The sequence below is a fragment of the Camellia sinensis genome, chromosome 8 (assembly GCF_055761805.1).
Source record: "Camellia sinensis isolate YWXY chromosome 8, ASM5576180v1, whole genome shotgun sequence".
In the NCBI taxonomy this organism is placed as follows: domain Eukaryota; kingdom Viridiplantae; phylum Streptophyta; class Magnoliopsida; order Ericales; family Theaceae; genus Camellia; species Camellia sinensis.
Genome location: NC_138968.1, coordinates 81,423,960 through 81,437,148, shown reverse-complemented (window position 1 = coordinate 81,437,148; position 13,189 = coordinate 81,423,960).

The following is a 13,189-nucleotide window of genomic DNA, read 5'->3' as shown; positions in this document are numbered from 1 at the left end:
CAAGAGTCTGGTTGTGTTCGTCGCTCTGAGGACTAACTACAATGCGCTGCGGTGCCGTTCAAGCAAGGGGCAACTTTCTGTTGCCATACAATGTGCTGCAGTGCTATTTAAACAAGGGGCAACTTTCCGTTGCCATGCAGTGTCCTTTAGATGAGGAGCAGTTTGCCATTGTTATGGATCTGAGGTTGTGCATCTCATGAGTAGGTTCCGTGCTTGTTGAGCAGTGACCATTTGCAAAAACAGTTTTTGAAAATTTTTACTGAGGTTGACTAATTTTCTCAAAAATTATTCCATCTTTTTCTAAAACTGGACCTTTTTCTTGGATCCAAAAAAGGAAAATTTTCAGTGCTCATAACCTGACTTGCATGATTTCAAATCAAAAATCGAACAAGCATGTTAATCTAACCCTCATTTTGGTTAAAATTGTTTTAGCAGAAGCCAAAAACAAAAAATGGTCAAAATGATGAACTAGGGGCATAGTTGAGTCAGGTGTTCTGTCTTTTCCCCCATTGTCAACATACTTGCCAGAAAGGGCACTCTACTTGCCAGAAAGGGCACTGTATTCGCCAGAAAGGGCATAGCGGAAGCTGACCGCAAAAGGGCAGAAAGCTCTCACATCCTCTAAGCAACGAGGTATCAAGCCAAGTGCGAAGCACGAACTGGAATGGGCAAGATATTCCACTCCCTCATCTGGACAGATCTGATCACGCCCAAATTCCCCAGCAGAGCATCGTCAACCGATGTCAGCTGCAGATTTGCTACACACCCAGTTGTAGCGCAATTCCTCTGTGGGAAGAATTCACTAGCTATGCGCAGAAGAAAGAGAATCTAGCAGAATGCTAGAGGCAAGAGCCCGCAACTTCCTGTTTATCCATCAACCACCCAGGGGAGGGATGAAAAAAAATGAGAGATTAAAGAATAGAGAGATGTGCGCTAAAAGAAAAAGTGAGGAAAAGGATTTTGTGAGAAAAGTCGAGCCTGAGAGCCGAGTGATGTGAGAATCACAAATAAGAAAGGGTGGGAAACAATACCTGGAGAAACTGGCTCCTCGTGCACCGAGAGGTCTCTTGCCTTTGTAACACAGCTGAGTGTTGTGTTTGTGCGTTTGTGTTTGTCTCGATTCTTGTTTTGAGTCGTTTGAGTGTCAACAGATGTGTTTAGGTCATTTTACCTTGTTTTTCCTTTGTTGAGTTGTGTTTAGGTTGTTCTACCTTTGTTTTCCATTGTTGAGTCGTTTTGGCTGTGGTCAGTTGTAGGCTTAATACCCGGTTGAGAACCCTTTTCTCATTTCAATTTCAAAAATCGTGTTGTGCTCAGAGTGCCGTGTCGTTCTCCACATTTGTGTAAAACAAGAATTTGTTCTTTCTTAAAACCGCAAGGTTCAACCCAGGTCATATGAGAACAGTAGAACAAGGACCTATCTAAAGCTATTTAGGTTCCGGACTGCAAAGCAAAAGAAAAGAGAAAAAATTCAGAGCATCTTAGCATGTTTCAACTTTAGCAAAATCCGAGACTACATTCTAGGTGCACTTTCTCAAGCCTCGTCGTTTCTCTGGAGTATGAGTGTATCTCGACCCTAAGTGTAAGCCTGCTTCAAGTCAAAATGGCAGTCCAAGCAGCACTCGTGGGTTTCACATGCAAATGTTATCTCTCGCCAATGTGAACAGGGTGTGCCCTTTTTGAGCTGAGTGTGTTGCGAAGTCCTCTAAGAGGCAAATCAGGGGCACCAGAGTACATGTTTGATGCCCTTCCATTGCATAGAATGTGCACTTTCATATACACTTCTGTTACATGCGTGTCGCGCATCGTTATGATTCATGCATAGAATATGCTTACTTTCGATTCCGCATAGAATATGCTTTGCTTGTTTCATAAATAGAATATGCTTTCAATATTACATAGAATGTGCTTCCATACTTGCATAGAAAATGCCCTCGTACTTGCATAGAAGATGCATTTTATCGCACTTTCTTGTGCATTTTAGCGTATCGCACTGTCTTGTGCATTTCAAATCACTCGCGCTTTCTTGCGCATCGCACTGTTTTGTGCAGTTTACACTCGCTCTGTTTAGCGTATCGCACTGTCTTGTGCATTTCAAATCACTCGCGTTTTCTTGTGTATCGCACTGTTTTGTGTAGTTTACACTCGCGTTGTTTAGAGTATCGCACTGTCTTGTGCATTTCAAATCACTCGCGCTGTTTAGCGTATCGCATTGTTTAGTGCATTTCAAATCATTCGCGCTATTTTGTGCACCTTAATCGCACTGTTTGTGCAGTTTACATTCGCGCTATTTTGCGCACCTCAATCGCACTGTTTTGTGCAGTTTACATTCGCGCTATTTTGCGCATCGCACTGTTTTGTGCAACTTACATTCGCGCTATTTTACGCATCGCACTGTTTTGTGCAGTTTATCATTCGCGCTATTTTGCGCATCGCACTGTTTTGTGTAGTTTACATTCGCGCTATTTTACGCACCTCAATCGCACTGTCTTATGCTTTGCATATCGCATCGCGCTACCTTGCGCACCATATCTGCACTTGTTAGTGCATTGCATCGTGCTATCTTGGGCACCTTACCTGCACTTGCTAGTGCATTGCATCGCGCTATCTTGCGCACCTTATCTGTATCGCATTGTTTTGTGCATTCACTCTGCATCGCACTGTCTTGTGCACATTGTATTTTTGCATCATTCGCACTGTCTTGTGCACTCCTTGGTCTAGGAGGCCTTAAATCCTCTAAAAGTGCAATTCCTTTGGTGTTTGTCGTGCCCGAACGACTTTCAGTGGTCTGGTATAGCCACCTGCCTGTGTTTGCGATGAGTTCCTAGGAGACCAACTGAGACGGTGGAAACTAGAGTTCGAATGGCTCTTGCCTAGAACGCAAAGGTTCGGGATTTCCGAGACTAAAGTCTGGTTTAAATACCCAGGGGTATATCCTCGGCTTGAAATCTGTATGGCAGCCCCATAGATTAAGAGAGCATATGTATGCGCCTCAATTCTGGATACCGAATCAACCTAGTCTGTCACCCTGTTGGAGAATAGGGAAAGCTGCGACCATAGTCAGGGAGAAAAGTATTACTGTGGTTCAACTGAGAAGAAGAGGAAGATTCCCACATCAGCATGAGGTAGGACATTGCCGAGGTAAGTCATTGCCAATCGCCCCTGTAAGGTACCTCCCTTTTCCTAGCTATCACACTGCATTTTAGTCATTACAGTGCATTGCATAAATCCTGAATTTTCAAACTGGCTTCGCGTAGCGTATAAGTCCAATTTTCAAAATCGGCTTCGCGTAGCGTATAAGTCCAACTTTCAAAACCGGCTTCGCGTAGCGTATAAGTCCAATTTTCAAACCGGCTTCACGTAGCGTATAAGTCCAATTATCAAAATATTTCTGCATATCATTTTGTATCCTGCCCCTGAACTACACTGGTTTGATTCCTTGCAAAGGGATACGTAGGCAGCCTGCGGGCGCAACCATTTATTTGTCTGTACTTTGTTTGTTTGTCCAAGTCTTCGGCCTTGTCAAAAATGGGTCGTCTCTGGGCTTTGACATTCACTCTTGTCACTTCTTGACTTCCGAGTTCTGTCAAAGAGGGGCAACTGTAGACACTCCATTTTTGACCGCCATTAAGACTTGGACGCGACTGATGGTTTACTTGATGGAGAAAGGTGTGCAGGGTAAAGGGTCAGTTTCTTTGGTAAGGAGAGAGTCAAATCTCAACTTCATACCCTCTTTTTTTTTAGACTGAAACAATCTTGATCAAAATATTTTAGACTTAAAACCCTCTCTTTCAAAACGTTTTGAAAATAAAGTTTTTACGATGTTCTAGGGCTCGCATTTTGTCAAATGTTACGCTTTTCGGTAAACCGAGCAAGGACAAAGTGGAAATGAACGAAAGAGAGATGAAATCTTTGAAAAATATTTCAAAACACCTTGTCTAGGGGTTTGGAGTTGAAGAAAAGAGGAGAAGAGAAAGGAAAACTAGTTTGGGAGAAGTTCGGCATGAATCCGGGTAGGACCAAATCTGCGCGGCTTCACCAAAACGGGCATAACTCTTTGCACAGGAGGAATTTTGATGCGAGGTTGGCGCCATTGGAAAGATAACTTCTGGGGCTTCAATGTGGCCACATAGAAAACCAGAAAATCAGATGGCCGACCAGATTTTTTGGTCAAAAGGGGTTCAGCATGAATCCGGGAAGGAGAGAAAACATCTGCGCGGCTTCACCGAAACGGGCATAACTCTTTGTACAAGAGGAATTAAGATATGAGGCCACCACCGTTGGAAATCTTACTTCCGGGGGTTCATTTTTCACTCAAGAATCTCCTAAGGACAAGTTCGGGTGGGGGAGATATGGTTGGTTGAAGTCCGTTTGGACCGAATTTGCGTGGCTTCACCAAAACTGGCATAACTTTTTGCACAAGAGGAATTTTAATGCAAGGTTTGCGGCATTGGAAAGCTAACTTCAAGGGCTTCATGGATGACCAGCTTTGGGGCTTGAAACGTTTGAACCCTGGTCGGCCGACCAGGGGGAGTGGGAAGCCGACCACTTGAACTGGCCAGCCTGCTTCTTGCTTTTTGCCCTCTCTGAATACTTTACAGCTGTGCCAGCCGGGGGGCATTTGGTGCATCCTCCATACACATGTATGGAGGATCTTTGAAGCTACCAAGAGAAGCTTTGGCCTCTCTTCTCTACAAGAGAGGCCCTCCTCTTCATATCTAAGGGTTAGACATTTTTGCTTAAGGCTGATAACCTCCCTCCTCCATTGTCACTATTCCAAGTTCCAAAACCCTAATCTTCTTGGTCCATTTGCACTACAACCCTTAGCACCACACCTCCATCATCCATTCCAACACCTTGGAAGTCATTTGCAGAGGTTGAAAGCTTACCAACTTGGTCCAAAAGCTGCTGGAGGTCGGCTCTTCAAGGGTAAGTGTGTATTTCCCTTAAACTTGTATTTTTTTGCTTCATTACTTAGCTTCACTTGCAAGTATTTCTGGGCTTTGTCATAAACTATAAAGTGTCATAGTTTGAGCTCTTATTCAACTTTGTTTAAGGGCACTTTGCTGTTTGGGGTCATCTACTTCCCCTTACTCTCTATCCCTCTTTTAGGGCTATTTTTGCATCGTACTTTAGCCTTACTTGTGAACACTTTCGAGATTTGTTATAAACTAGAAAAATCCTTGTTTTGACCTCCTCTTTAAGTTTTCTTGAGGTCACTTTTTTTTTGGAGTCATCTCCTTCCTTGCATGCTTCATTTCTTCATATTTAGGGCTATGCATTAGAGCATTTGCATTGGACTTGTTTTGGCCTCTTAGCCACTGAAATCCAGGGGATTTTCAATGGCTTTGATGAAGTCTTGAGCTTTGAAATCATAGAGAGGTGACCCTCTCACCCCTCATTTTCTTTACTAGCATCATTGGCTTTCCAAAGGGGCTCTATTTTGCATGCATTGAAGTCACTTTTTGGACCCAATTTTGTGGGTTTTAAGGTCTGGCTTAGGTCTTTCCGGGGCCCTTTTGATCATATTTTATGTTTATAGTGCATGTGTAGAACAATTCCATTCAAGGCCTTTTGAGGGGGCCTTTCATCGTATGCTTCCTTGACTGATTTCAGGGCCAATTTTGTGAGTTTTAAGGCTGTCATGACTCATTTCCAGAGTTGGTTTGGTCATGCTAAGTGTCTATCTTGTATGTGCTTAACAACCCCTTGAATGGCCTTCCAAAGAAGCCCCTCATTTTTGCATGCATTGGCTGCATTTCAATGATTATTTGGACATATTTTGACATGTTTTATTCACTATTTTTGGCTGGTTTGGTGAGTTCTCATTTGCTTCATATACATGCCATGTAAACCATGCTTGCTAGCCAATATTGCATGCTATTTTAGTCCATCATGTTAGCATCTTTTGGCCATGCTCTAAACTAGAAATGTGCATGTTTTGGGACTTCCTTGGCTCTGTCTTTAGACTTCATGATCAAATAATGCTTTCTTTGTATACTTGTGGTTCAATGCATTGGACTAGTTTTGAGTTTCGGGGCTTATTCCATGCATCGGGTGCCATATTTCCATGTTTCGGGACCATTTTGCATTATGTTTCAGTGCTGAAAATTACATGCTTGAATGCCATGCTTCATCCTTGCCATGTTTTGGTAGAGTGGCATTTAATGCCTTAGGTTCAGTCCTCGGTTTGCGTGCATGCGTGCATGCATTTCGGTCATCTCATTTTCATCTTATGGCCACTGATGTGAGTGTGGCCGAGGTCCACTCATGTTGGTGTAAGTCCATTATGCGTTGTTTATGCCTTTTCAATTCATAGCATTGCGTATGCTAGGTTGCGTGTTAGTGCATTGTGTATGCCATGTTACATCGAGCATTATGTATGCCATCTCATAGCATTGTGTATGCTAGGTTGTATGTTAATCACATTGTGCATGCCATCTCATTTGTATTGTGTTTGGGATAGGAGTTAGCCCAAGCACAGGAAACGAGGTACGTTCCGTACTTCGAGTGACGGAACGTGTCTCAATTCCCTGTCGCCGACACTATGAATTACCCATGATGGAGTTTAGGTCTTGTTGTGTTTCCATGTGCATTCATTTCATATTAAGTCGTGAAATTCGACTCCTCGGCCATCATGCATCGATATGCGTGATTGGTGGCACGAGGATCGAGGACTACACTCTCCGAAGAGTAGTCATGCATACATATGTAAAAATACTTTGCCATGTCCCTTTGTTGCACTCTATTGCAGTAAATCAGAAATCAGCGGCCTTCTGGGGCTTTGCACAATATTTCGAGAAAAATTGCAAACAGAGGCGAATCGGGGCATCGCAATGGATTTTCACGCCAGGCAACCCAAGCATTCATCTTTCATCATTCGGAACAGAGCTGAGGCGGTCCATGAGCTTGCATGCTGATTTACTTGCTTTCCTAGATTAATTTGTTAATTAATTAGGGTTTTGTAATATTTAATTATTCATTCCGGACTGTAATTATTTATTTGGACTGTATTATTCTTTCGGACCCTCCGAACGAGGGCACAATTGTAATAAGTGTGTGTGAGTGTGATGTATGTCTTCCAACCCCACGTCTTTCTCCTTTTTATTTACCAACTTATGATGGTTAGATTAGGGCATGTTTCAATTAACATACAGTATGATAGCATGTTTGCATTCATTCATCTGTCTTGTATGCACCGGGCTCGGCGCATCATACTAACTGCATTTGTATTTCAATTCAAAATTGAATACGTGTTAGCTGGAGCACCATCACATGCCATCTTAGAATAACCGAGCCTATTGTAGTTGCATTTTGCATGTGTTGCATTAGGCATTTCAGCATAGTTAGGATCATGCATGGATTTCTAACATAGCTTCTGTTTTGGCTTGGAGTACTCGGTAAGTTTTATGCTTTAGCATCCTAGCATGCGTGTGAGTGACTGCCATGATAGCATGCTTACCATAAGGCTATTTGCTTAAGTGATAGACCTGCCTGAATATCTGTGGGTGAAGGTTGGGTTATTTGAATTGGAACAATTCATTAATTGCGAGTTTTAAGCCCACTAGATAGTGGCAAATCACCTTATTTTCTAAGCCCACCTGAGGGCGGCAAATCCATATTTTAGCCTACTTGCGAGTAGCAAACCGTTTTCAAAACAAACATGAGATGTTTTGTTCCAATTCAATCGATCTAGTCTATACTTGTATGCTGTGCGCATCACATAGTAAATCTAGGCTAATAACCGGAATAAGAACGCATAATGTTTTCAAAACTCGATATCATGGTTAGTAGAGGCCGATCTTTGATCGGGCGAGCGGGGGTGCTCACGAAGTAACCTTCCCCAATCGTACCCAAGTTCCCGAGCCGAGGCAACTTTGGTGATGACGGACACGTGGCCTTAGGCAACGAGTCAGGGTTTCCTAAATTTTCCAAAATAAAATATTTAGGTGGCGACTCTATATCTGGCAAAGCAGTCCATGTTTGGAACTTCTTTCAAAAAATCTATTTTTAAAAACGATTTGTCGGATTTGGACTCTTTGATGATTCATCGGTCTTGCATTGCACTTCGCAAGATTAGATACAGGACCGTGACAATTGAGTCTGAACTGTAGTGAGGCCCAAGGGCGCATCTACATTTGGGTTGTGCCAAACTCAGTCGAGTGTCTGCTGCATTGGTGGGCTGGAATCTAGTTTAACAAAACAGAGGGAAGAATCTGAAAGGCCATTCCACTTGTAGCTCTTTGGTCAATTTGGAAGTGTAGAAATGATTGTGTGTTTAATGGTGTTCAACCTAATATGGGAGAGTTGCAGGAATTAATCATCCTCAGAGTTGCTATTTGGCTCAGGGCTTCATTCAAAGACCTCAACTTCTCTGCTATAGATTTTTTGTTCAATATTTATTAGATTAGAAGATGTATTGGTGGAAGGGTGTGAATAGTACTGGTGTCCACTCTTAGTTTTGTGGAAGGGTGTGTATTGAAATGGTGCTATTTGTCCACTGTAGTGAAGCTGTGATGCTATAGGTGCTTTGTTTTGCTAGTTTGTGATGCTCTGTTTAGTTTTGTGGTTTGCTAACTAGGAGGATTTCATCCTTAATTTGAGGCAAATTTGGAAATACTTGGGAGGTTCTGTTGTAGGCTGTTAAGGTTGGGGATTTGTAGTGCTTTGTGGACTACTGTTCTGAGCTACTATGGTAGCCTATCATATACTGGTTCAACCCTGGCATCTTCTTGTGTGTGGCAGCATATGATAGGATAGGCTTCTAGGTGCAACCTCAGGTGGGATGATGCTTTGTGCACCCTCTGCTATTATGCTTGTCTCTGCTGCCAGTTTTGGAGTTTGCTGATTTGTTAGGCGATGTTGCTTGCTAATGGTTTACTCAGCATTGCTAATGGTTTACTCAGAATTGTGTTATGTTGCTAATGGTCTTCTCAGGATTGGTCTGCTTTTGTTTAATAGTGGTTGCACCTTTTAGTTGTTTTTACTTGTTGGTTTTGCTACTTTACTTTATTTGTTGGTCTCTCACCAACTGAAACTTGGAGTTTGAGCTAGCTTCAAGCTCATATTTATTGATGTACTTTATCATACTTTGTATGTTTCATTAATAAAGATTTCTTGTCGTTAAAAAAAAAAAAAAACCACAATTAATGTGTATTTTGAGCTCCACTGAGCAAGTTAAAATTGTTGAAGGTTTGGTGGTCGACCAACATACTCTTTTATTTTTTTAATTATTTTAATCTTTTCATGTATATAAGGTAAATTAAATTGATCTTTTTTGAATGTTGACATAATTATACATACCTCTCTTTTAATACGGTTAAAGAAACTAAAATTAATATAAATGATATGAAGATACAAAAATACACAATATAAAATGTACATTTCAATCTAAAAGAGATAATAACATCATTTTTTCATTCATACCACTAATGAATTTTGATGGAAATAGAGTCAAGTATTATTATATAAAGTAAAATATTAAGAGAGCCTAGTGTAATTATGCTAAACTACATGAACCAATTTATGAGAAAGGTTTAATATGACCAGCATTTTAACACATGTTTTAACATTTTCATTGAAGCGTATTTTCGGTCTTTAAATTAACAAACACTTAACAGATTTAGTGTTTGTTTAGTGTACTTTTTTCAAAAATGAAAGTTGATAATAAAAAAGTAAAAGTTAAAAATAACAATTCCCAACTTCAAAATCATTAAACCGTTTGGTTTAATTTTATAGTCATGATTTGAGTGTGGAGTTGTAATTTAAGTGTAGAGTTATGAGTTAAGTTTTGAAAAAAGAAAATTTATTTGGTTTTGAGTTTTAAAAAAAGTTTTGAGTTTTTTAATTTTGAATTATGAAAAGCGTTTTGAATTTTGTAAAAGTTTGGAGTTGTATTTTGAAATTTTTTAGATTTATTTTTTTAATATTTAAAAATGTTTAAGAAAATTTTATTTTGTTATTTTAAATATATAATTTTTATTTTAAATATTTGATTTTATTTCTTAAATATTTTTTTAATATTTTAAACCCAAAATATAACTCTGCACTCAAATCATAACCAAACACATAACTCAAAATTCAATTTAAAAACTCTTTTCAAAAATCATAACCAAACTCTTTTCAATTTTTTTTTTAAATTCTAATAAAAAAAATATATTTTTTATTATGTTCCTTAGAATTATTTTTTATTTCATATGTTTTTTGAAAAAAATATTTTTTTCAATTTTTTTTAAATTTCAAAATATTTTTTTGAAATATATATATATATATTTTAAAGTATTAGCCAAATAATTTGTTATAATTTAGATACATATAGCGATCCAATTATTTTTTTTAATTTAAAGAAAAATTACATATTAAAAAATGTAAAAAATATTAATAAATTAAAATATTTATAATATTTAAAATAAAAATTCTATGTTTCAAATATAAAATAAAATTTCTTACATATTTAAAAAAATACAACTCAAATATTTTTAAAAAATACAACATTTAGTTGTATGAAATACAGTGCACATTAAAAAAAATTCAACTTAAAACTCTTTTCAAAACTCCAAACCAAATAAATTTTTTCTTTTCAAAACTCAACTTAAAACTTATAACTCAAAATATAACTGCATACTCAAATCATGATTCTAAAAATAATTTAAAAAACAAAATAAAAAATACTTTTTGAATGTTTTTTTCAATAGAGTTTTGAAAAGATTTGAGAAGAGTTTTGAATTGAGTTTTGATTTGTATGTTTGGTTATGAGTTTTGAAAATAGTTTCTGAATCAAGTTTTTAGTTGTGTGTTTAGTTATAGGTTTTGAAAAGTGTTATAAAAAAATTTTTAGTTAGAATTATAATTCCAAAACTCAACCAAACAGAACCTAACTTTTTTAAGTTAAATTATTTTTGTTTTATAAATTGCAAGCATAAGGTGCAAACAAGCTTAGACACGTACTCTAAAAAAAATTATACAAGCTCTATAAACAAACAACACCAAAATTGGATTTTTTATTTATTTTTTATTTTTTGTTAGTTCATACACACTAACTGAAATAATTTTAACATTTTTACTGAAGATACCTTGCAACATAATTTTAAAATAAATATATATTTATAAATATTTTTTTTGTTCTTTTGGTAAAGAAAATAATTAACAAGAAACAGGACCAGCATAGTGGTCATATATGTGTGTGTACAATACATAACATGTCTCTCTGTCTGGGTGTTTGTGGACAGGGGCTTCATTATGAAAAAAATGGATTGTGGAGAAAGCAATTTGTGAACTGTAGCAGAAAGAGAGAAAAAGTGGTTATCATCGTCATGATTGCTGCAAGCTAAAGCCTATAGGGAATCTAATCAATATATATGCAAAGGAAAAAGAAAGAAAGATGGACCACTCTCTCTCTTCTTTCTCTGTCTCTGTATCTCCATTTTCATAATCACACACACACACACACTCTTGTGGTTATTGGTTAACAGAGAATATGATATACGGTCAATGCAGGTCAAGAAAAAGGACATGGTGGGGGTCAGGGAAAAGCAAAGCAAAAGAGGAGAGGGGGGGTGGTCCCTTTGTGATCTCCTGAAATCAATTGGATTGGGATGACTCAATCTCTCTCTCTCTCTCTCTCTCATGTTTCTCCTCAGCCTACAGAACATTCCCCTGGATTTATGATCAGTCTGTGTTTATACACAATATAATTGCATGAGAGATGGTGGGTCCCAACATCTTATGCTCTCTTGCATATAAGAGTGTACTTACTGTCTGTAAAAAGTAGATTCTACCTCTACCAAAATATGTGTTCTTGCTAATAGTTTCTTTTTTTTTTTCATTTTCTTTTTGTATAAATAATGGTCTTTATTGAGAAATTTAACTTTTTTTTGATAGTATAATTATTACACTTTAAAAAAATTAATTTTTCAAAATTATCTTTTGATAATAAATTTTTTAGAAAATATCAATGTCATAATTATACTTTTTATACTGTTAATGAATTTAAAAGAATGACAAAATTGAAAATTTATATTATTTTTGTATTTGATTTTTAAAAAGAGAATAATATTTTGGGATATTAAAAAATAGAATAAAAGACTAATATTTTGAGATGGATGGTGTATATATTATATTTAACAAAATATTTGTTGTTATGATTAAGATTTGTTAAAAGTTAATGTTTTAAAAATCAAATTAATGAGTGAACCGAAAAAAGAATCGGGTGGAAGGGTTATCGGTTCAATCGTCGAGTTGAACCGGAATCAAACTGTGAGGTTATAATTCTTTTATGACGTCATAATTTAAAAGAGTGCTGCTATTAATACCTACTTTTATTATTTGGATTCCCCATTTGTTTGAACCTCTACCTTAAACCTTAAATTTTAATAATATTTCTTTAAACACTCCACTTAATACCAAATTTATCCATATTTATAATATCATCACGCAAGTTATGTACACCCACCTCATTTGCACACTCTCTCCATCAACAATGAACGACGAACGATAGTCCCTTTCAAACAAACTAAAGAACGATGGTCCACTTTCTTAATCAATTCAAAACCCTAAACCCCAATTCATACTTGATTTTGATAGAAACTTAATCGAAGTTTATACTCTTCCAACTCATCTTAAACTGAGAACACCATTGCATCTCTTCTTCAAATCGTCTGAAACTGAGAATAGAGTCATCAAAAATCTATCCTCCAACATATCAAGTAATCTCCGACTCCCCATCCTCCAAAAAAGTCTTTCGGTTGAATAGTGCCAAAAAATAATGATTTTGTTCGGAATACTCATTGACCAGTTACATTATTGTTCAGAACCCACATTCTGAACTAAATATTTTTGTTCAGTATTGTGTTACAGAACAAAATCTTAACAGTTGACAAGCTAGTACTGAACAACCTCAAACATCAGAGCAACAATCGAAAATAACAAAGAATCATTAATGCAAGGATCAAAAAGATAAATAAACTTACCAATGCAATGCCAACTTTGTCTAAGTTGTTGTCATCGTCCTCCATTATTCGACTCATCTAAACTATTGATTTCTTATATCAATAAATGGTGACAATGATTTGAATCAATGGCTTCAACCCACAATGAAAATAATTTCTTATTAAGGTTTAGGATGGTGATGAGAAGATGAATACCATTTAGTGTTTAGGTTGGTCATGGTCTTTGTCGAATGGTTTGGTGG